Source organism: Nerophis ophidion, linkage group LG05 (genome assembly GCF_033978795.1).
Source record: "Nerophis ophidion isolate RoL-2023_Sa linkage group LG05, RoL_Noph_v1.0, whole genome shotgun sequence".
Lineage (NCBI taxonomy): Eukaryota > Metazoa > Chordata > Actinopteri > Syngnathiformes > Syngnathidae > Nerophis > Nerophis ophidion.
The window spans coordinates 39,842,454-39,866,787 of NC_084615.1; the positions used below are offsets into that span (position 1 = coordinate 39,842,454).

At 39.6% G+C, this 24,334-nt stretch overlaps 1 long non-coding RNA gene across 2 annotated transcripts in view; it reads left to right on the plus strand.

The window, feature by feature from the left end:
* LOC133552365 (uncharacterized) overlaps window positions 1-20,510 on the plus strand; it is a 132,083-nt gene extending 111,573 nt beyond the window's left edge. For both annotated transcript variants that reach the window (XR_009806686.1, XR_009806685.1), the window contains exon 4: window positions 20,367-20,510. This is a non-coding gene — a long non-coding RNA (uncharacterized LOC133552365). The remainder of the gene's footprint in view (window positions 1-20,366) is intronic.
* Window positions 20,511-24,334: the final 3,824 nt, after the last annotated feature.

Below are 24,334 nucleotides of genomic sequence, written 5' to 3' on the forward strand. Positions count from 1 at the left end.
TTGTTGTTAACCCTTGAAATATATGGATTATTATTTTTTTAATAATCTTCAAATGAAGTTATTTTTAACAAACTCATCATGTATGTACACCTATCGTGATGTAAATATACAGTATTTGAGTAATGTATATGTGACACAAAACTGTTACACTAGTGGTGTCAAGCGAATTCTAAAAAAAAGTTGATTAATAATCATGATCTGTAAAGAATTAGTCTAATTAATCGCATTTTTATCTCAGCAAAAAATGCTGCGAAAAGCTTTAAATTTGATGTATTCTTTAAAATTTAATTCATAAGATAGATATATAAATTGAAAAAGTAACTTTATAAAGTTATTTATTGTTTCAACAGAGGTGAACAAATAGAGTGTTTAATAAAATATAAAATACCAGGTACTTATAAAGTGTTAGTTAATACATAAAACGATTTTCTGAGCTAAAAACGTTTTATGTTCAAGTTGTTGCCTTTCCTCTGATTCAGATTAAATTAAATAAATACAAAAGACCCATCAACTACAGTGCTAGGTTTTGTTAAAAATAGTGGTTTAAGAGAACAAATTAATCAAATAAATGTCTATATTTATCACAATTACATGTTAAACTTTGTAAAACAGATAAGAGTGGATTTTGGCTTTTGATTGAGTGACTTTCCTGACTGTCAATCACGTAGGTCTCATACACGCAATAATGAATTAGATTTATATAGCGCTTTTCTAGACACTAAAAGTGCTTCAGAGAACTGAGAACCCATCTTTCATTCACACCACATTCACACATTGATGGTGGTAAACAAGATTTGTAGCCACAGCTCCTTTGGAGTATTGTGACGAAAGCGTGGCTGCCAATTTGCGTCTACGGCCCCTCTGACCACGACCAAACGCTTATACATTACGTACATTTATGTATTATCCAATGTTTGAAACCTTGTTTGACAACAGAACACAGTTATTTACTTGCGAGATTTGGTTTTATTCTGTTCAGCCTACATTGTTGTACATGTAATAAATCACATATTGATGCACAGATATGGTATAATTGTATAATTTCAGCTTAATGTGGGCATACTTGCCAAACTTGAGACCTCTGAATTGGGGAGGTGGGCGGGGGTCGGGGTTTGGTTGTAGCGGATGTGTATATTGTAACATCCCGGAAAAGTTCTGTTGTGTTTATGTTGTGTTACGGTGCGGATGTTCTCCCGAAATGTGTTTGACATTATTGTTCGGTGTGGGTTCAAAGTGTGGCACATATTTGTAACAGTGTTAAAGTTGTTTATATGGCCACCCTCAGTGTGAACTGTATGGATGTTGATCAAGTATGCATTGCATTATTTTGTGTGTGTATTAAAGCCGCATTTATTATGTGACTGGGCAGGCATGCTGTTTGTATGGAGGAAAAACGGACGTGACGACATGTTGTAGAACAGTGGTCCCCAACCACTGGGCCGCGGACCGATTGGTACCGGGCCGCACAAAATATAAAAAAATGTTTAAATGTTTTTTCTTTTTTTTAATTATAAATCAACATAAAAAAGACAATATATACATTATATATCAAAATAGATCAATACAGTCCGCAGGGATGCAGTCCGTAAGCACACATAATTGTATTTCTTTATGAAAAAAACAAAAACAAACCCCACTGTTGTAGATGACGCTAAAGGCAGTGCCATTAAGGCACGTCCCCAATATTGTTGTCCGGGTGGAAATCAGGAGAAATTTGGGAGAATGGTTGCCCCGGGAGATTTTTGGGAGGGGCACTGAAATTCGGGAGTCTCCTTGGAAAATCGGGAGGGTTGGCAAGCATGAATGTGGGACAAAACAAACCTACAAATGATGTAATTTCTCTACAACTTGTGTGATGAAAAAGGGTCATTTTATCCAAGTTAAAAACAAGACAACACGTATACAAACCATGGACAGAGTCGTTTACATCACCTTAGTCGAACTAAGTCGAACAACGCCTGACTTCCGGTTACATCCGGTACGCTGAAGTAAACGGACTCAAAGATTTATACATCATTGGAATCACGGATGAAATCAATGTTCGCTAAAAACAAAGTCTAAACACAGAAAGTTGTGAAATTTGTCGTAATGTGACTGAGTTGGTGTCATTGACAGGAAAAGGGGAAATACCGTTTACCGTGCACTAAGGCTGGGCAATATACGTTCGTAATCGCAATTAATTTGAGTTTGATCACTGTGATCAGCTGATAGCATATTTCATCAATCAAACATGGCGCAAAAGTCTGTTAAGAGTTATCGTAGAAGTAAACAGTAGGTAAGCAACGATGCCTGGTATAATCCTGCACGGAACAATCCACCTCTATAGACCGTGATCCTGTGTGTGTCTGTGAATAAGTGTGTGTTTGTGTATGTTTGCATGTTTGTGTGCAAGTGTGTCCATGTGTGCGACTTCCCGTTCCACCGTTGCGAAAGTCAGTCTTGTCACAATGTAATGAATGTTCAATCAGCGTTGTGCCTCTTCCTCTTTACACAGCTGGAAGTGCAGCCCAGAAGAATAAAATAAAGAAAAATGACTAACACTCGCCTAGAAGTTCAAGCACAACATTTAAAAGGAGCAGCGACCCGGCTTTTTACTATCTGCTGAAGCTCACCAGTAATCGTGCCCTGAATGCGGACTTGCAGGTACTCAGAACGTCTATGTGACTGTTTTAGTCCCGACTGGGAGAATCAACACTACCACTAATTTAATCAAAAAAGGAATTTTTGTACCTAAATATTTTTGTTCAGACTTTTTGTTTTTGTGTCTGTAAATATTCCACTCTTCTGATATAACATGTACTATAAAAAAACTCTGCAGACAGACACTTTCTGTTCTTTTTGTTTGTGGATAAAAAACATTTTGTTCTTGAAATAATCGTTAAAATTGTTTTATGTTTTGGTACACATTATTTTACAGTACCTCCAATTTAAACTGCACTTTAATGTAATTAATAATAAGACACAGAATTTGAGTTTTAAAAACTCCACGATGCGGGTGATCATTTGTGAGAAACATTGATGTATACCGGTGGATAAATAATACAAATAATGATTTACCATTTGAGTGTTGATTAGTAAATGTTAACTTGAAATAAAAGTCTTATAGTATTCACTACACCAATTATACTTCGTTTACTGCAGAATGTTTGCGATGGCGAGCAAAAAAAAACAACTAAGAACTTTGGGAGGCAAAAAAGTTCTTCTCTTTATACACCCACAAAACGTACCGAAAAAGAAGCAAAACCATGGCCCAAAACCAAATATGGACTGTAGCGTGGTTATAATGAATAAATAAATGATAAGTGGGTTGTACTTATATAGCGCTTTTCTACCTTCAAGGTACTCAAAGCGCTTTGACACTACTTCCACATTTACCCATTCACACACTGATGGAGGGAGCTGCCATGCACCCATCAGGAGCAAGGGTGAAGTGTCTCTTGTTTAGGACACAACGAACGTGACGAGGTTGGTACTAGGTGGGGATTGAACCAGGAAACCACGGGTTGCGCACGGCCACTCTCCCACTGAGGACGCACCACAAAGACAATTTCAGTGTCGTCCCCGTTTATTCCCATTTATTGCATTTTTATTGTTTGTCTTCAAAGTAATGAACTTTCCGGTACAATTTCCTAAATTTTGATTCCCTGAAAGGTTTATCAATGACTTGACTTGTTTTGTTGCACAATAATATATAAACCCAATTATAGATATGAACAAAATGACAGTTGTCAGCTGGTAGCATATATTATCTCAAACATGGTGGAAATGTTTGTTACGAGATACTACAGCAGTAAATAGCAGGGATCTCTGTTGCCGTTTTTTGACACTTTTTGTGCCTTACGCATAGAAATCAGAGAGGACGCACATTTCCGTAAGTCTGCGTGTCCCTGGGACGCAGAGTTTTTGTTTTTGGCTTTTTTTTTTTTACCCTGCCTTCTCCAGTTTGCCTGTTTTTTTTTTTGTTTTCTTTTATCGATTATTGCTTTCCGCTGGTGTTTTGTTTATTGTGACTGTGCGCTATTATCACGCCGTCACTTAAAAACCGGCACGTCTCTCTCTCTGGTCAGGAGTGTGAGGACGCACCACAAAGACAATTACAGTGTCGTCCCCGTTTATTGCATTTTTATTGTTCATCTTCAAAGTAATGAACTTTCCGGTACAATTTCCTAAATTTTGATTCCCGGAAAGGTTTATCAATCACAAATACTGCCACAGTTTGCACTCGGACAACTTTACCACGAGGGGCTGTCAAAAGAATGACTTCATGGTAAACACTGAAGTGAGTGTAAAGTCAAACTTTTTAACTTCATCCTGTGCCATATCTCCAGTAAATGACTTGTTTTAGTCTTTGTGAGTCCATTGAAACTTTTTTTTATCTCCCACTGAATCGACTTTGTTCGAGAATAGAGACAGGCTAGCTGTTAGCTTCAAGCTAACCAGCACCCGGCCGGAATCTTCCACCTCAAAAACATCCTTTGCAGGTCAACAAACAGGGCAAAAACGTGCATTCTGAAGTGTTAACGTGGGAGGATTGTTCAAAAGGAGTCTCTTGGAGAAGTGACTGACAAGTTAGCAAGTTTCGCTCGCATCGCTGACAGTGACATCATCACCATCATTGTTTATTGAAGCAGAGATGCTGTGCGTTATGATAAACATTCTGCTTTTTATCCATAGACTTATCAGATTACATTTTTTACTACCTATAGCAGGGGTGTCAAAATAGTGGCCATTTGCGGCCTGCAGGTAATGTTTTAAAGGCCCACGGCACATTCTAAAAATACTATTAAAATAAACACATAACAAACGTGGAATAAGATATGTAATTTAGAAAAATTTGCAATGTTTACTAATAAAACTAAACTGTTTTGTTTTTTTTTAACAGTCATTGCTCAAAACATATTGAATCAAAATCAATGTTTTTATCAATTATTCACCTATCTAAAGCTCCGATTAGTTCACATCAAATATTCCACTTTGAAAAATATTTTTTGTGGAAAATTTTGCATATTTTCTGTGTTGGCCATAAAAACACAGTTTTCTTAGACAAAAAGGGCTGAAAAAAACAAAACAAAAAAACAACGTAAAAAAACTTAAAATGGACGGATGAATCTGAAGTGATAAATGTTTATAACTGAATACATTTACATATGCATAAAAATGTGTTTTCTTTTTTATTATTTTTTAATTAAGTAACATTTATAACAACCTTTTTCCAAAACACATTAGAGAATGAGAGATATAACATGATAATGCATACATTTATCATTTGTTTTCAAAAGCTTACAAAAAAGTGGGTCCCCAAAAATTTACTGTGGGACTCCATTTTTATGACTTGATGGGGTCCCTCGGACCCCATTTTGAAAATTCCCAGCGCCAACACTGGGGATGCAACGGTACTCGCTATAATCCTGCACGAGAGCATCCGCTTTAAATAAAAAAAAAAAAAAAAATGTGTGATTTTAATCGAGATCGGATGATTTTGAAAACATTATTACTTAAATGACTTTTATCTGTCAGGTGATATGTTTCTTTTGCAAATATGATGACTACTTAAAGCTGTGTGAAAAACACCTGCAGACATTTGTGGACACGACCACCAATTGTACATTTTCATTGGTCAGGTCATGATAACTTCACAGCTTTTATTACTATGGTTGGACCACCTGTGTTAAAATAAAAAGTAGAAATAACTTGGAAAAATGTCTTATCAAATGTATTGGTACAAACCCCGTTTCCATATGAGTTGGGAAATTGTGTTAGATGTAAATATAAACAGAATACAATGATTTGCAAATCATTTTCAACCCATATGCCACAAAGACAACATAGATGATGTTCAAACTGATAAATATATACTGTATATATTTTTTTGCAAACAATAATTAACTTAGAATTTCATGGCTGCAACACGTGACAAAGTAGATGGGAAAGGAAATGTTCACCACTGTGTTACATCACCTTTTCTTTTAACAACACTCAATAAACGTTTGGGAACTGAGGAAACTAATTGTTGAAGCTTTGAAAGTGGAATTCTTTCCCATTCTTGTTTTATGTAGAGCTTCAGTCGTTCAACAGTCCCGGGTCTCCGCTGTCGTATTTTACGCTTCATAATGCGCCACACATGTTCGATGGGAGACAGGTCTTGACTGAAGGCAGGCCAGGAAAGTACCCGCACTCTTTTCCAACGAAACCACGCTGTTGTAACATGTGGCTTGGTATTGTCTTGCTGAAATAAGCAGGGGTGTCCATGATAACGTTGCTTGGATGACAACATATGTTGCTCCAAAACCTGTATGGACCATTCAGCAATAATGGTGGCTTCACAGATGTGTAAGTTACCCATTCCTTGGGCACTAATACACCCCCATACCATCACAGATGCTGGATTTTGAACTTTGCGCCTATAACAATCCGGATGGTTATTTTCCTCTTTGTTCCGGAGGACACCACGTCCACAGTTGCCAAATACAATTTGAAATGTGGACTCGTCAGACCACAGAACAGTTTTCCACTTTGCATCAGTCCATTTTAGATGAGCTCGGGCCCAGCGAAGCCAGCGGCGTTCCTGGGTGTTGTTGATAAATGGGTTTCGCTTTGCATAGCAGAGTTTTAACTTACACTTACAGATGTAGCAACCAACTGTAGTTACTGACAATGGTTTTATGACGTGTTCCTGAGCCCATGTGGTAATATATTTTACACACTGATGTCTGTTTTTGATGCAGTGCCGCCTGAGGGATCAAAGGTCCATAATATCACTGCTTACGTGCAGTGATTTCTCCAGATTCTCTGAACCTTTTGATGATTTTACGGACCGTTGATGGTAAAATCCCTAAATTTTTCTGTAATAGTTTGTTGAGAAATGTTGTTCTAAAACTGTTCGACAATTTACTTACAAATTGGTGAACCTCGCCCCATCTTTGTTTGTGAATTACTTGGCATTTCATGGAAGCTGCTTTCATACCCAATCATGGCACCCACCTGTTCCCAAATAGCCTGCACACCTGTGGGATGTTCCAAATAAGTGTTTGATGAGTATTTTTCAACGTTATCAGTATTTATTGCCACCTTTCCCAACTTCTTCGTCACGTGTTGCTGGCATCAAATTCTAAAGTTAATGATTATTTGCAAAAAAAAAAAAAGTTTTTCAGTTTGAACATCAAATATGTTGTCTTTGTAGCATATTCAACTGAATATGGGTTGAAAATTATTTGCAAATCATAGTATTCAGTTTATATTTACATCTGACACAATTTCCCAACTCATATGGAAACGGGGTTTGTTTAATTCTCTTCACTCCATTGCGCCATCTTTGTGTGGTATCAAAGCACCTAATAGGCTAATTAATTTCATTTATTGATATGATATACAGTACAATGTAAAAGGTCTGTGCTCTGCCTACATACATATCATTTCCAGCTGAATATAATTGTATTTAATAGAAAACACAATGATGGATCTGTGTAGTGTTTACAAGATGATATAACTGCATTGCACCTTGCACTGCGAACATAATTGACATGTTTAAGAACTTTCAGTTTTGGTTGATTTTGGCTGCACCAGTAGACCAAAGCTGTAATGTTTTGCCAGAAGAAGACCACATTAAGCTAGTGCTTATAATGTCAAACTGACTGTCCACTGTAATATTGGCACAAATATTATGTCTCCAATGTTAAATAGCAGACACTATCAAGAAATTATCTTGGATTGGGCTAAAAACATGACTGCTACCGAGAATGTATCGGGGCGGTTGTCTGAAGCAAATAAAGACTGGCGGGAGAGTTTTTTCGAAGAAAGTAGTGTGGAACTGTGAAGTATCACACTAGTGGCTGTTTATTTCTACCATGCTGATTTCCGATAGCTAACATTAGCATTCTCATTTTAATTTGAGCATTGAAAGGTACTTACTAGTTTAGCACAAACAGAGCCAAAGCAGCAATTGTCGAAAATCCCTCCTCATCTTCGAGCTCATGGCAGCAGGGTAATGTTTATCCTGACTGTCCTCTTATCGAGTTCGCCTCCGTTTTTCTTTTTTTGCCCCCTCAGACAAAACTTTTTGTTTCTTTGGTTGTTTTGGAGTTTTGGCCATGAAAGCAGTAATTGTCAATAGGCGTTCTTTTTCTTTTTTTCTGCCGGCACGCAGGCGTTAGCATCAACTTCCGTCTTTTTAACAAATGGGGTGGAGGGGGTATATGCCGTAAACCAAGTCAGCACATTTGTAGTTTTTTAGAATTGCTACGTGCCAGTAAATGTGGTACATATCCTTCAGGCCATGACAGGCGACATTCAACTAGTTGTCAGTCAATATATCATCCCAAAAGTTATGAAAATATTTTATGAAAGTTGAAAAGTTACTTCTGCAATGAGGTGGCGACTTGTCCAGCTCGATTGTAGCTGAGATAGGCTCCAGCGCTTCCTGCGACACCGAAGGGAATAAGCGGTAAAAAATGGATGGATGGATGAAAAGTTACTTAATGCTGCTTTAGCCAGGGATCAATAAAGTACTTTCTATTGTATTGCATTATATTCTATTCTCTTTAAAAAACAAGTTGTTGATTAAAAGATAAAAACAACTTCCCTCTTCTGAGATTGTACGTGTTAACCGCTTGTGCAAATAAATATGGTAATAAAAGTGAATTTTTTTACAACTTTATTTACATCAATTATATACAGTACTAATGAATACTGGTATCAATAATGAATCTTAATAAGGGTATTGCATGGATATACATCCCTAGTGTGACACTTAAAAAAAAAAAAGGGTATCGTAAATGTGTTCTTATCCAAAGTAACTGCGTCGATGCTAACGTGTTTTTTTCATGACTGAAAGCTAACAGCGAGACACTTTCTTTTCTGCACACAAGATTTTTGTTTAGGTGACAAAACACATTGTTGTCGGTAAAGGTGAGACGCCGCGAAGAAACTTTTATTGGTACACTCTCTCTAAATGAGGAAGTTTGCTGCCGCTTTACAGGAAGTGGCGAGGACCAATTATCCCGGCGTGTGGAGCTGTCAGAAGTGTGCAGGTTTTGTCAAGTTTCCTGACACTTTGTCAGTGTTGCGTTCCAAGAAGTGGCAGCGTGGTGTTTTCCCTCACCCCAAACAGGATGGGAATATATGTCCCATATTTGTAAATAAATAGGCAAAGGACGGAAGTTGTTTGGATTGGACTCGGAGTGGGCGATACATTTTTAATTATCTTGCCCCCCCCCGACCCCCCGTTCCCCCGAGGTAGGGGATAAGCGGCCCGTGTCGTGTGTAATACCCCCCCCCCCCGCTTTTTTCCCTCCTTGAAAAACAAAAGAAATGTGTTTTATTTATTTTTTTGTGTGCAACAAAATAAGTGACATTAAAACGTGTAAACGTCGCTCATTAGTGACAAGATTTGAGGCGCGCGGCCTCACGTGAGGAATCAGAAAAACAAGATGATAAAACGTAGATTAGCATTTTAGAAAAGTGCCCGCATCCAGCGCATCATTCTGCTTCAAAGAAGAAAAAGATAAATGATGATGCCATTAAAAGTGAACTAATTAAGGAATGCTTCTTTTAAAAACTCATTAACTGCAGCCTCATTTACATAATGATGCATATTAATTAAGTTTTAATGAATCTGAGCTTCCATCAAGTCTCCTCTTCTTGGCAGTGGAAGCCATCGCCACAAATGAATAAACACTTCTCTTAAGTATATTTCTCTCGCCGGCAAAAATGGGAAATGGCTTTTAAACAATGGCGGCTAGCGAACGAAAGCCTTCATTTTGGACGCTGCCGAAAGAAACAAGGTCAAACACCTGCAACAACAAGGACAATAAATCACCCTTATTTTGAATAAAAGTAGGAGGAGAAATGTGATTAATCCTGTATCAGGATATTTTTTCAGTTTTTTTTTTTTTTTTTCTTCATTAATTCCAGCGAGCATCTTCCAAAGAGAGAATGTGACAGGCAAAGGGTTTCTTCTAATGAGATGCATTTTAAATTAGAGCGCACCTCATAGCGTCGCCAGCTGGTGCCTGCTCAGGTGCGTCTGTGTTGTCAATGACGGAATGCACGCACACACACACACACACACACACACACACACACACACACACACACACACACAGACACACACGCACACTTACACACTCCTCACTCCTTAGCACAACACTTAAACCCCCCTTCAACAAAGAGACAGTACAGAGTGACTGTTGTTAATCCCAGCTTTTAGCACACTTTCATTATGTCAATGCCCGCCATTATATGACTATTTTTTTTTACATTTTAACTGGACCAACATGACTTTGTGTGTGTATGTGTGTGTGTGTTTGCTTCCATTCACAGGATATAAAGTGGCTTATTTTATTTTTACTTGTGTGTGAAAATGGTGACATTCCAGCACACGTTTGTTTGCCGCTAGTTTTGGCTCAGGTAGGCAGGATTGGTGGGGGTTGGATTACAATACTCGCCAGGGTCAAAGGTCGCACCAGTCAGATGATTGCAAGTACACGGGGAGATCGTGTCGCCGTGTTGGGAACGCGGGGGAAGCAGATGCCCGTTAATTAGGGGAAATGTGACGGACAAGATTTGATCAGCGAGGGGTACGGCTGCCTCCCGCAGCATGGCAGCTGTTGTGAGGGGGATGCTGGCAGGGATGGTGTGTGTGTGTGTGTGTGTGTGTGTGTGTGTGTGTGTGCGCGCAAGCTTGCGTTCATGTGTGTGTGCGTGCGCGCGCCGGCGTCCCCACAGGGCACCTCCACACTTCACAGACGCGCCAGCGAGCGTCCGCAGGCCAACGCGCAGCCCCAGCGAGAGGCGCTATTTACGGCACAATACGACGCAACTCATTAAACTCTTCACACCAGCGCCAAAAACTTTGTTTGTTTTCAGTTGCGTTTACACACATCTGTAGTTTACATACTTTCTCGTTGCTTATTTAATTTATTCTTTTTTTATTTCTTATTTTAAAGTTTGAAAAGTCCGCTTAGTCCGCGTGCGTTTGCAGGATGTTGATAGCAACCAGGAAGCAGGGCAGCTCTAATTCAAGCTTGCGTTTAATTTCATTATGACTTATTTAATGCAGGGTTCCCTCTTCTTTCTTAGTTGTAAATAAGTGTTGAAATGTGCCTAAGTACATAAAATGACGTTTGTTTGTGTGTTTTTGAAACTTGAAAGTGTTTTATATGTTGTACGATGACAATCATCTCGATCTATCTTATATATATATATATATATATATATATATATATATATATATGTATGCATATATATATATATATATATATATATATATATGTACCTGATTGTTATACAAATAATAGTAAAATTAAAACTTTAGAGCAAAAAACAACAACAAAGTTGTAAGCACACCTGCTCTCATTGAATTTATGCATTTTTTTTAGCGGATTAACTTGGACTAAACCGTCCACACGTCTTCTTCCTTCTCCTCTTCCCCACTGTCAGCTCCTCTAGCTCACACAGCCGCCTCCGTCAGCTGCACATGCAAAAGTTCGATTCCAGCAGGTTAATTAGAAAACTGTTAAGGTGCAGAATAAGGACAAATATCCTGGTAGTTCCAACAACATGCAACTAAAATACATCAGCAAACTTACTTAATGAATTATTCCAGACTGCTGTTTTAATTTACAAGTGATATGCTCTTTTTCTTGTCTGTCACTTAATGTCATCCAACCTCATTTTCACCCCTTTGTCAAAATGAAACTTTGGTAACACTTTAGTATTGGGAATATATTCACCATTAATTAGTTGCTTATTAAAGTAAAAAATACTTAATTTTGAGTTATCTGGACACTGGGGGATCATATAAGAGTTAGGGTTACTAATATGCAATAATTCTGAGGTTATTGAGGGAACTCTTTTAGTTAATGGCTTACTGGTTGTATAAAAAGGCCATGCAATAAGGCATTAGTAAGTTCTTAATAATGACTAATTAAGAACCAATATGTTACTAATTTGCAGGTTGATAAGCAACTAATTAATGGTGAATATGTGTTCCCTATACTAAAGTGTTACTGAAACTTTAAAATGGCTAACAAATTATTATTGTTACATTTCAAATTAATCGAAAAAAAGGTTGTGTGGGTGCTGTTAAAAAATGTAGCTGTTTTTTTCCTCCAGTTAAAAACAATATAATCCAATGTGTTTTAAATAGCTGTTGTATGATGAGTGAGTATATTTCCTTGTTGTACGCGCGCCCCGTGGCACGCATCAAAAAACACGAGACGCTCCGAGGAGAGCCCCTCCTTCCTGAAACCGCCACCCACGCCACTAGCAGAAGCAGCACCTATTAAAACTTATCTTTCTTTAATCAATTGTTAAATGTCATAGACAATCATCATTTAGCAGCGTCTTGCTGTCGGATTCTTTTTAATCTGGCAGTAAATAGGGCAGCCCTGTCTATCACTTCACTTCCTGCCACACACCAGAGACTTAAGGTGTTTCAACAATAGCTCGTGAATAAGAGGAAAAAAAAAAAACAAAGAAGCACTTTTTTTTAACGCCCCCCCCCCCCCCCCCAACCTCCCCCTTCTTCCACTCCTCAAATCCCCGCAGAGAACACCAAAGGTATGAAAAGTGAAGAAAGGAAGAAATAAATCCGGGCGATGATGAATAATTTGAATGTGGAAATGAAGCCGTTTGGAGAGATACACCGCACAAGGAGCAGCCATGGGAGGCGTGCAATTAGGTCACCCAAAATAAAAAAAAATCATGAAAAAAAAAAAAAAACCTCTTCCAGAAAAGTCTTTCTTGGATTTGTCAAATTCAATAGACTTCACTGCCAACAGAATTCCTGATTTCGCTGTGAAGTACGAGGGCGAGCCGAGGCAGGAAGCAATACGGCTCAGGACCGAGCGCCGTCTCATCATTTATGTAAAAATGCCACTTTTTTTTTTCTCCCCTCCCAAATTAAAGGCAGACTATTCTCCCAGGGAAGGACAGCAGGCAGCCATATTGTCTTGGATGTGTGCGTCGTTGGCAATACCTGACACCCCCCCCAGCACTCCACACCTCACACAGCCACTATGACTTGATAAAAGTACCACGCTGCGTTTAATGACACTCCAAAAAAAGGGGAGTGCCGGCCTTCCTGCTCCACACACCAAACTTTTTTTTTTCTTTTTTTTCTAAGGGTGGGCTGCAAAGTTTACAAAGCATCAATGTGGTGACAAAAGTCAACAAACAGCCCCCATCTTTCGCCCTCCCTCCCTCTCGCCATGTCACCCAACAGGAAGACGAGGCTCCTCCGGAGAGCGCGGTGCGGCTCGTCGTCTCCAGGTGACAGATATGTCACACCACCTAAAACCCTGTGGCACAATTAGACTTCTGTCGGTCTAAGGGGAGAAGGAGGGCGGGGTAGGGGGGCGGCGTAGGAAGGTGGTCGGGGTGGGGGCGTAGTTTTAGAGTGAGTGAGAAGTGTGTGTGTGTGTGTGTGTGTGTGTGTGTGTGTGTGTGTGTGTGTGTGTGTGTGTGTGTTGATGCTTTACTCCTGGCTCATTCAAAAAGACAGCCCAAGGGATGCCTCTCGCTCTTCTAACAAAGCACTTCTGCTTTTTCTTTTTTTCCCCCTTTCTTTCCTTTCCTTGAGTATTGCTGGGTGCGCTCCAGTCAAATCCTTCCGGGCCTCAGTCACCATGCCCCCCCCCAAAACACCTCCCGCCAAACACCCGCACCCACCACTCAACCCCCTCAGCCATTTGAGGATGCCGCAGAAACTTTTCAGTGTTTCAAATGAATAATCCAGAGGTGCTGCGGCCATGAGGGGGCTGGAGGTGGGGGGGGGGGGGGATTTGGTTTTAATGTCACACGTGCGGCACAGTGGGTGTCGCTTTAGTCATCAGCGCCAGTTGGCACATCATTTGCATCTTTTTGTTATTAATTTTTTTGTTCAGACAGCCTCCAGTCTATAAGGCGAATAACCACATTATAAATAAATGATAAATGGGTTGTGCTTGTATAGCGCTTTTCTACCTTCAAGGTACTCAAAGCGCTTTGACACTACTTCCACATTTACCCATTCACACACACATTCACACACGATGGAGGGAGCTGCCGCGCAAGGCGCTAACCAACACCCATCAGGAGCAAGGGTGAAGTGTCTTTCTCAGGACACTACGGACTTGACGAGGTTGGTACTAGGTGGGGATTGAACCAGGGACCATCGGGTTGCGCACGGCCACTCTTCCACTGTAACTTACAGTAAATTTCAGTCAAATACACTGTAAGGCAGTAGTGTCATGTGATCGCTCCGAGGCCAATCAGGTACAGTAAAACATCTAAAACTGTTGCAACAATATAAAAAATATTATATTGTAGGACTGCAGCAATCAATTATTTTAGTAGTCACTAAAACACTTTTTGCCTCAATGCATGGCCCGGCGATGAGGTGGCGACTTAGCCAGGGTGTACAATACCTTCCGCCCAAATGCAGCTGAGATACGCTCCAGCAATCCTGAAAGGGACAAGCGGTAGAATATGGATGAATGGATGGCATATTTCTGGGAAAACAGTTGAAATAAACAAAGATTTTTATGGATAATTTTTGTATAATGCTTTTTTACCTTCAAGGTACTCAAATCGTTTGGCATACACTATATTGCCAACGGTATTTGGCCACCTGCCTTGACTCACATATGAACTTGAATTGCCATCCCATTCCTAACCCTATGGGGTTCAATATGATGTCGGTCCACCTTTTGCAGCTATTACTGCTTCAACTCTTCTGGGAAGGCTGTCCACAAGGTTGCGGAGTGTGTTTATAGGAGTTTTCCACCATTCTTCCGAAAACACATCGGTGAGGTCACACACTGATGTTGGTCGCGAAAGCCTGGCTCTCAGTCTCTGTTCTAATTCATCCCAAAGGTGTTCTGTAGGGTTCAGGTCAGGACTCTGTGCAGGCCAGTCAAATTCATCCACACCAGACTGTCATTCATGTCTTCATGGACTTTGCTTTGTGTATTGGTGCAGCTGCTTGGCCATGGAAACTCATTCCATGAAGCTCACTACGTACTGTACGTGGGCTAATTGGAAGGTCACATGAAGTTTGGAGTTCTGTAGCAACTGACTGTGCAGAAAGTCGGCGACCTCTTTGTATTACCCCTCTCTGTCAGTTTACGTGGCCTACCACTTTGTGGCTGAGATGCTGTTGTTCCCAATTTCTTATTTTTTTTAATAATAAAGCCGACAGTTGACTTTGTAATATTTAGGAGTGAGGAAATTTCACAACTGGATTTGTTGCACAGGTGGCATCTTATGACAGTTCCACCCTGGAAATCACTGAACTCTTGAGAGCTGCCTATTCTTTCACAAATGTTTGTAGAAACAGTCTCCGTGCCCAAGTGCTTGATTTTATACACCTGTGGCTGGGCCAAGTAATTAGGGTATTGATGGGTGGCCAAATACTTTTTGCCAATATAGTGTAATTACCACATTCACCTACTGATGACTAAGGTTGGGTATCGAGTATCGATTGGAACCGGGACTAACTTTCCGATTCTCCTGGAATCGTTCAAAAGTTTAAATTTCGATTCCGAGTTTCGATACCATGTCCGCCGACCAGGAAAAAAATAATAAGTCCGCCGACCCGGAAAAAGAAGCCGCTGAACACCAACGAAGAAGCGCCAATTGCCGGAAGTGTTAGCGTAGCCGAGCCTATGTAGCCGAGCGAGTCAGTCAAGCATGGATAACGGGCGTCGACGGTCGAAAGTGTGGCTTTATTTTACTAAAAAAAATGAAATATCGGCGAAATGTAACACGTGCGACAGGACTGTTTCATGCTTAGGAAGGTGCACGTCCAACATGATGAAGCACCTCCGAGTTCATGGAGTACAAATAAATGCGTGTCCCGTCTTCGACAGGAGACACTATCTGTCCAGAACGCTCACGCATCCTGCCTGAGAAGGCGGATATGGTCATTTTCCTAAACAAGAACTGTCTCTGATTTTATACTGTACCTGCTGCTAATCTGGACTGGGTTTTGCAAGTTGTTTCTTATTGTTTATTTGCTTTTCTGCATCAGGTTAGCCCATCAGTGGGAGCACGGTAACATGTTTAAGTACTTGCAGCATCATACACTTGTGTGTGTAAATGTGTTTTCATGAGGTTTCCTGCAGCATCATACACTTATGTGTAAATGTGTTTTCATGAGGTTTTCAAAAATAAAGTTCTCTTGATGAAAGTGTACCCCTGTGAAAATGTATAATTGGGTAATAATGTATAATTTATAATATTTATATTCAAGTTCATAGATTTTATATTTATATTCTAGTTGAAAACAGCCCTGTGAGGAATTTATAGTAAAGTTCATAAAAAGTTAATAGAATTAAAATTGATGGAGAATGTCAGACTATTTCATTCAGAAAGACTGTAGGTTAGCTAGCTCATTTAAAATATCCTAAACTTTTTATTGACCCTGCGTTTTTTTTTTTTTTTTAAAAGAAAGAATCGGAATCTAAACAAAGAATCGGAATCATTCGAATTCAAACGATACCCAACCCTACTGATGACGCAGCATCAGGACTAACTGGGGATTCAGTAACTTGCTCAAGGATACTCTGACATGGTCACAGGGGGACTGTGGATCGAACCTGCAACTTTTAAGTTGGGAAACAACCACTCTACCACATGAGACATGATGCCCTGTTTTTCTGCGTTGCGATATTTTCTTTTTTTTCTAAGAAAAATGCACATCATCAACATTGAAATTGCACGTTTAACATGTGTGCATTTATAAAATCCTCTTTTTGCTGCCACATAGATGACAGCACACACCACCACTCTCATATGTGCTCTATTGTAGCAACCGTGCGGTAACTATGTCTGTGTGTGTAAAGTATGAGGCAGTCCATTGGGTTTAGACATTATAAATCATTGTTTGTACTAAAATTAAACAAAGCAACAGAATATAGATCAAAACTTTTTAAAATTCTGATTAATCGAGTAATTGTTGCAGCATTACCTCCATTGTTGTACACCCAACTTTTCACATGATTTGGTCTCGACAAATTTTTGTCAAACTTTTGCCTTTTTGTAGACCGTCTTGGTAACATTGTTTGTATTGCTCTTTGGAATTGAGTGCAGAAAAACCAAAGAATTCCATGCTTTGATGACTCAAATTCTATGCTTTTTGATTGAGTACGACTGCAATGTGATCAACAAGGGGGCCGAATAAAGTTGTGAGTGCTTACACTTAAAGAAGATGAGGATCACTTTTCGATTTCATGATAAAATACAAAGGTGGCGTTCGCTTGGCTATGCCCAAGGGTTGTCACGATGATAGTGTTAATTTTGTTGACTAATGAAAATAAGTCGGTAATGAATCAAAACAAAATGCACGTTGAATAAGACCACAACAAAATTACCTGACATGTTTGTAGATGAAAACAAAAATGAGACGAAAATGTTAACAGAAACAAAATTCAATCATATTTAATTTTGTCCTGTAGCTTGTAGGACAAATTGGAAATATATCCAATCACAGTTCTTTAACAGTGCACATATGCAGAGCAAATCAGATGCTTTTCCTTGAGAGATGTGGAAATTGTGGATTTCTTTCATCAAAAACAAAAAATGTGTGGATCGTAATATGTGCACACCTGGGAGAAAGTGAAGAGGACATATTTTTATTTTTGATGCTAGGATGCCATCAGCGGGTGATTGTGACATGTTTTTGTGTTTGTGTTTGGTATCTGGGGGCGGCATGGCGTGGTGGGTAGGGCGGCCGTGCCAGAAACCTTGGGGTTGCAGGTTCGCTCCCCGCCTCTTGACATCCAAATCGCTGCCGTTGTGTCCTTGGGCAGGACACTTTACCCTTGTCCCCAGTGCCGCTCACACTGGTAAATGAATGAATGATAGGTGGTGGTCGTAGGGGCTTTAGGCGCAAACTGGCAGCCAAGCTATGTGGCTATGAAAGTAGCTTACCACCACCAGGTGTGAATGAATGATGGGTTCTCACTTCTCTGAAGCGCTTTGAGTGTCTAGAAAAGCGCTATATAAATCTAATCCATTATCTGTGTCGGTGCGTGCGTATGTGATAATGGGAGATTTGGGTATTGTGTTTAACTTTGCAAAAAGCACGTTGCGTTGGATTTAATCATTGTATGAAAAGAGCTTTATGAATAAAGTTGGATTTGATTTACACAACTGTAAGTTAAAGCTGAGTGTATGTGCTGTTTCCGCTTCTCCCGCGCTCATTGCCAAATTATGAGGAAGACCATTTACATATTCGATACCACTTTTGATTTTTGATAACACTAGGATGAGAAAGGACCCCAATATTTAAATTAATTTTCTTTTTTACAAGAACAAATCGAAAATAATATATATATTGCACAAGTTAAATAATAACAGTACATTGCAACATTGCCGTCGCTGCAGAAGCTAGCTTTTTAATAAGCTAAACAGACTCAATAACTCCATGGTGATGTTTGCTGAATATACGAAACTGAAACAATACCAAAAGAATGCCATAGTGAGTTAATTATACAAATACCGGCACTCAGACATCCATCCATCCATTTTCTACCGCTTATTCCCTCTGGGGTTGCGGGGGGCGCTGGTGCCTATTTCAGCTACTTGTGTTAGCATATTCATTAATGCTAACAACGCTAACTTGATTACATTTTAAAGGCACATACAGATATTTATTAAAACACTTCTACAAACATCACACATGGGACGGTTTAATGAGTTGTTTTAGTTGTATTGAAAAACTTACCAAATCTTGCTTGGAGTGATGAATGAAGAATCCTTTGGAGCAGAAACGCTATTGAAGAATAGTAGATGAAACAGGATACTCTTCCGGTTCAAGGCACATAACCGCAAGTACATTTTTATACCAAAAGCATCTGCAGTAAGCGACCTCGCCCAAAAGATGAGGCCATAGCACAAAAAATAACACACCTTTTCTGTTGGCGTTGAATACAAAACATTATGGCTGCTAGGGAATAAGTAAGAACATTTTATTTATAAAGCGCTTTTCACAGATAAAATCTCAAAGCGCTGTACAAAACATAAGTGAATTAAAACAACAATTCAACTAAAACAACAGGCACAACATCATAAAAAGGATAAAAAGTAGACAAACATTTAAAACTAAAAGACGCATTAACTAAAAGCTTTAGTAAAAAGAGAAGTCTTCAAATTTTTCTTAAAAGTGTCAACACAGTCAAGATCACGGAGGGACTGGTCCGAGTTATCCCAGAGTCTGGGAGCTATGTCCTGGAATGCCAGGTCTCCACGGGTTTTAAAATTAGTTTTTGGGATCTTTAGGAGATCCTGGCCTAAAGACCAGAGGCTGGGCCCTAAAGTGTAGGGGCATAACAAATCAGTGATATACTGAGGGGCCCCACCTTGCAACGCATGGAAAGTCAGGACTAAAATCTTAAACTCAATATGGGAATTTGACTAGAAGCCAATGAAGACTGGTGAAAATGGGAGTAATATGGGCTCTTCTGGGTGCACCGGTCAAAAGTCTGGCAGCTGCATTTTGTAACGTCTGAAAAGTAGCGACTTATAGTCCCGAAAAATACCGCTACAAATTACTAAAAACAGTTTATTCATGAGGACTTTATTGCTTATTTCTTTATTGAAAGTGTTGTGTAACAGATTGTGTACATAAAGTGAGCAAACACATGTTTAATGTTAATTATGTGCATGTAAAAATTTAATTATAACCATAACCATTTATATTTATTTTGCATTGTTTATTGCATGTAAAACTATAATTGTTTGCTATAAAATGTTTTTTTTTATGTATTTATTTTTGGGTGTCAAATGAACTGAATTTTAATGAAAGTGCCCTTATCTTCCTACATTTACCTAAGTCAAAATGCCCCGTGAAGTTTGACCACCATTATTGGGGAAACTCATGCATCCTAAAGTGGCACAAAATTCCAACACAACCAATATCTTGTATTAAGGGAGGTGATTTATTGAAGATTACTCCAAATTGACTTTTAAACATTTAAAACGACGTAAAACTGCCATGCCGGTTATTTTGATTTTTTTATTCTAATAGGCTGTCCCCTTAAAATCCACTGGTGGATGTGTAGTTACACGACATCATCTGGTATCGATGGTGTAGTGACATCTCCAAGTACAACGCAAGCAGCTTGTACTACAAAGGTATTTGTTGTCAGTTGTGTGGGCACAACTTGGCTTCAATAAGGATGAGGTCGACCAAAAAGTACTTGTAATTAAGTGCAAACATAAAATATTGTCTAACATATGTAATATTTTCTAACATTTAGAGCATGGTCATGTTGCCAAATATGAACAATGCACGGCACAAAAAAAGAGACTGATTCAGACTAATTATAAGCTTTTTCCTTATTTTTTACTCACCATAGTGTTTAACATGATGTTCTTTGTGATAGGTTCCAGCAAGCCCAACAAACCCACGAGGGACAAGCGGTAGAACATGGATGGATGGATGAAATGATTTGTTTGTTCTTTTTAAGGAAAATTATTATTTTTTATTTTTTTGGAAAACATTTTTATAGTGGCTCATTGGTTGTTACAATAAATAGCCCTCGGTTGTTCATCTGTGCTTGTTCTTTTTAGTTACTTGTTTCAAAACTATACACATTTGTTGAATAAACTTAGCTAAGAGGGGAATAATCCTGCATTAACCGAAATTTAAGTAGAATGTTCAATTCCCGGTAATCGTGATTTTAAATTGTTGCCATAATTGCTTAGCCCTACTTTCTAGTACTAGCCTGCTCTCCCTCCCTCCCTTCTTTCTGTCTTTTCCACCGCTTTCCACCTAGTTGAATATTCATGTCGATTTATATATTTTGTATTATTTATGCAATCAAAGTGTATTTATATAGCCCTAAATCACGATTGTCTCAAAGGGCTGCACAAGCCACAACGACATCCTCTGCTCAGATCCCACATCTGGGCAAGAAAAAAACTCAACCCATTGGGATTACAATGAGAAACCTTGGAGGGGACCGCAGATGTGGGGACCAATAATTTACATTGCTTTTCACCAATGATAATGGGTCTGCGTAAAGGGGAACCATTATGCTGCATCATCGCAACACGCTTTTGGCATTTGACTCAATGTATAAAACGTACCATCAGTGAAAACCCAAATCACTTTTAAAGGTTGTGCAATTGATTTTTGACCAAAGGTTTTTGTGTAAGATATGTTATGTCACCTGCGATGAGGTGTTGACTTGTCCAGGGTGTACGCCGCCTCCCGCCCGATTGTAGCTGAGATAGGCGCCAGCGCCCCCCGCGACCCCAAAAGGGAATAAGCGGTAGGAATTGGATGGATGTTATGTCACTCAAAACCAACAAGATTAATGACTGACTTTGGGAATGAGACTGCATAAGTGGTCTATATAGTTTTAGGTCCACTTTTTCCATTTTTTAAGACAAACAAAGTTCAGGTCACAACTTCCAAATTTGAACCATGAAGTCGGTGCTTAACTTTTTTTTTTTTTAATACTTGCATTACGGTTACAATGGTGCTTAAAACATTGCTGTACAGTTAATCAAGCCTGAAAGAATTGGACCCCGGAACAGGTTATTTACATGGTCCTAAGCGGTTCTTAGAATGCCTGCACAAGGCACCTATTAGCTGGCGGTGACGTGATGATAAGGAAGTGCCTAATACGGGCGCCCCGCCTCTTTAACAATGCATGAGCACGGTAAAGAGAGAGGGGACGCACTCACACTCCAACTAGGTCAAACTGTCTAAGGAACAAAACACAACAGACCTCAAGTTTGCACAAATCATTACAGCAAAACCAACTTGTCACTTGCTTGGCACTCTCCACTTTTCTTCGCCCTTATTTGTCTCTTTGCTAGAATGGTGATGATAATAATAATAAAGAAAATCTCCATTGCAAATTAGCCTCTGTTGGTTGTGAAGTTTTCCTGCCGCCGTTTGAAATGCATATGAAAACGCCAGCCGGAGCCACAACTTACCTTGTCGCTGACATCGGGGGACAGGGAGAAGAAACGCGGCGTGCTCTTTGAGAGCCGCTTTGCTGCTGTGTACACAAATCGCGCAAAGCGAGATAAACCGGCGGCGCGCGTTCATAAAATATACATTTGCTTCTTTGTCTTTCGTTAAGATCTTCTGCAAATAGTGCTGATGCAAGGAGGGCGTAAAAAGGGAGAAGAGCTTGCGGGCGTGTTTGAAGAATGACTTAACCCCAAACTTAACTGTACTTTTCTCTCTCTTACACCGCCCCAACCTGGGAGCGCATTAAGTGTCTCGTCGTCGTCGCCTTTGGTGCAAGTGCGACATGAGGGAGCAGCTGCAGCGTCAAAGATGGCGGAAGTGGAAGTTAGACAGATGCAAAGCTTGGTTTTAATTTACTAACTGCACTTTGCAAGAGTTACCATTATTTACCTTTAGCTGCCAGTCTGGGCCTCCATACTTTTGTTTATATGACTCTTTTGTTTGTATCACCATGACAACAAGACATTTTTCTCCCCATTGAGCTTGAAATTCTTTGGTTGTTTCCGGATCTTCATTCAAGACACTTTAGACCATGGGTGTCAAACTCATTTTAGCTCAGGGACCGCATGGAGGAAAATCCATTCCCAAGTGGGCCAGAATGGTAAAATCATGGCATGATAACTTCAAAATAAAGAAAACTCCAGGTTGTTTACTTTGTTTTATTTTGGCCAAAAATAGAACAAGCACATTGTGAAAACGTACAATTCACAAATAATCCTCTGGAAAAAACACTTCAAGTTTGTTGAAAATTCTGAGGAAATTGGTGCAGTTTCAAAAACACAATGAGTTTAGAAGTGGTCTCAGTTTATCTACAAAGCCAGGATTAAACTTTAAATCACAGTCTTTCTGGGATTGGACAAAAAACAACATGTGAACTCTTCGAGGTATCAAATACTTCCTTTGTCATGTTCACGTATCAATCCAGAGCTATCTCAACAAACCGTAAGAATCGGAGGTAAAACTATGCAAAAGGGTTAAGTTTTCTCACTATATTTTCATACCTTAGTTGGTGCCTGTCGTGGCGGTAATCCTAGAACCCGTTGGTGGACACCATATTTCACCGGTTTGGTCCATGTCCCGCCTCTAATGGCTCTGATATTCCGAAGTATTTTGGGTGTACTGTATAGAAAAACGTTTTATCCATCTATTATAATTACCAATGTTATTATTATCGAGAAAGGACGACAACAAGGCATCTTGCAATGGTAAAAGTTGATTTTCAAGATAAAACATTATTTTCAAGGTAAAAGTTGATTATCCAAATACACAAAATACTACCGTCTATTTTTAAAACCCACACAAAGACATTATTGGGGAGTACGGGTGCCAAATAATGATTAATTTGAAACGGAAGACACAAAACGGCAGATTTTAAGTTTACACGCTTTACTTTGTACCTTTTGCTGGTCCTAACAGAATTGCTATTGTGACATCCAGTGAACACATTCAGAACAACAGTGTCTTTCATTAAAAAAATAAAATAAAATGCAACTCATTTTAATACTTGGCAAACTCATCAGGCGGGTCGGATAAAACCTGGTGGCGGGCCTGATCCGGCCCGCGGGCCGTATGTTTGAGACCCCTGCTTTAGACTGTTTCAGGCTTCCAGCTTTGTGGCAACAGTCTGGGGAATGCCCTTTTCTGTTCCCAGCGTACAAAGCAAGGCCATAAGAGTGTGATTGGAGGAGTCTGGTGTGTAAGTACACATCATTGAAATGTAATGTCACACGAGGACAAAATCTTGTTGCAGTGATCTCAGACTTCCTCACAGTAGAGTTAGAAGGTACTTTGTCGTTTTTTCCCCCCAAATGATACCTAGCAAACTTCCCGCTTTTGCAAGGAAATTCCTTTTTTGTTTTTTTTTCACAGCGTTTTCCCGGTTTGTCCACAAAAAAACTAATATTACTGCAGCGATTGGGTCTGCTCGATTCAAGCTTCAGCTACTCAGCGGAGGGCTTGTGAAGACATGCCAAACTTTGTATAAATATCTTGACAAAATGGAGGGTCCTTGGAGGTGCATGGGATTTGCCCAACCAGTCTACATGTGCTTTGTGGACTTGGAGAAGGCATTTGACCGTGTCCCACGGGAAGTCCTATGGGTAGTATCAGACTGTCTGATTGTGGCGGTTCTCTCCCTGTCTGATTTGTGTCAGATTGTGGTATGTATTGCCGGCAGTAAGTTGGACTCGTTTTCACTGGTGGTTGGGCTCCGCCATGGCTGCCTTTTGTCACCGATTCTGTTCATAACTTTTATGAACAGAATTTCTAAGCGCAGTCAGGGCTTTGAGACGATCCTGTTTGGTGGCTGCAGGATTAGGTCTCTGTTTTTTGCAAATGATGTGGTCCTGATGGCTTCGTTGGCTG